Genomic DNA, 1,148 nt, shown 5'->3' with positions numbered 1-1,148 from the left:
GGCCATCCGTGTGACCCCGGAACTTTACAAACTCTCTTTATTCTTCACTGAAGTCCGGTTGAAAACTTTCATCTCTCCGACCTTCACCCCCCCTCCGGCTCCTTCATCCTCCCGCTTGACCCCCAAAAGAGAATCACAGCTTCTTTCACCAACAAGGGAGCGCGAGCCCGAACGCGCGCGCCGAGCAAGAAACTTCTGACGGGACTTACCGAGCCGGTCCAAAACCGAATCGACTCCGGTCCAATCCACGGTCCGGAGACCCGAGCGCGCAAGCTGGGGGGGGCCTCCTTCCGTCAGTATGTCCCAAACAGACCTGTCCTCCGCGCGGAGGGAACAGAACACAGCTCTCGTGCTGAGCACCCGCGCTGGGAGCGCGCGCAGAACGCGCACGAGCTCCGACTCGAGAGCGCGATTAGGAGGCCCGAAGGAGAGAGCAGGTTCAAGGTTTCCAGCGGGGGGGCGGTGTCAGCCCACCCCTCCCTCCATCTTTCTCGCTCTTTTCTCCAGTTCTAAGCCTACTTCTTCTCCTCCTCCTCCTCCTCCTCCTTCTCCTCCTCCTCCTCCTCCTGGACTGTCAGACTTGCAGGAGTTGCTGTTGACCCTCGCGCTGATCCACCTTGACCTTCAGGTTAGATGGAGTGTGCGCGCGTGCAGAGCGGAAGGGGACTTGTGGTTGTGCGCACGCGCATAAACACGGGCCTGCACGTGCAACAGCGTTTCACTTTATTATTATTATTATTATTATTTTTGTTTTTGTTTGTAGAAATATGTTTTTGTGGACATTTAAACTTTTTTTTCATTGTAGGTAATTAACAAGACACGTTAAGAAGACGTGTGTATGTGTGTTGTGTCTCAAATTTCAGAATTGTAGTTATATATATATATATATATATATATATATATATATATATATTACCATATATTACATCTTTAAATCGACGTATTTAATCTGAAACGTGTTTCTGTATCAAATCCTGGAGGGGGGGGGGTGTCTAAGTTTAAACTACTTTCATATTTTATTTTCTAAAAGCATTTTAATTTTTTTACCACATCCAAATTCAACCAGCTTCAAATTGTGTTTTTTAGTTGGCTTTGCTTAAATCTCTTTCTCTCACAGCCTGAAAATGTTTATGATTCATGAATGAATT

At 47.3% G+C, this 1,148-nt stretch overlaps 1 long non-coding RNA gene across 1 annotated transcript in view; it reads right to left on the bottom strand.

The window, feature by feature from the left end:
- Nucleotides 1–678, bottom strand: part of LOC112138079 — a 57,753-nt gene extending 57,075 nt beyond the window's left edge. Inside the window, exon 1 of the long non-coding RNA XR_002917704.2 lies at nt 210–678. This is a non-coding gene — a long non-coding RNA (uncharacterized LOC112138079). The remainder of the gene's footprint in view (nt 1–209) is intronic.
- Between the last annotated feature and the right edge of the window lie 470 nt (nt 679–1,148).

This window comes from Oryzias melastigma, linkage group LG14, assembly GCF_002922805.2.
Source record: "Oryzias melastigma strain HK-1 linkage group LG14, ASM292280v2, whole genome shotgun sequence".
Taxonomy (NCBI): Eukaryota; Metazoa; Chordata; class Actinopteri; order Beloniformes; family Adrianichthyidae; genus Oryzias; species Oryzias melastigma.
The sequence above is the reverse complement of the archived record's forward strand: the minus strand, read 5'-3'. Positions and strand labels throughout refer to the sequence as shown.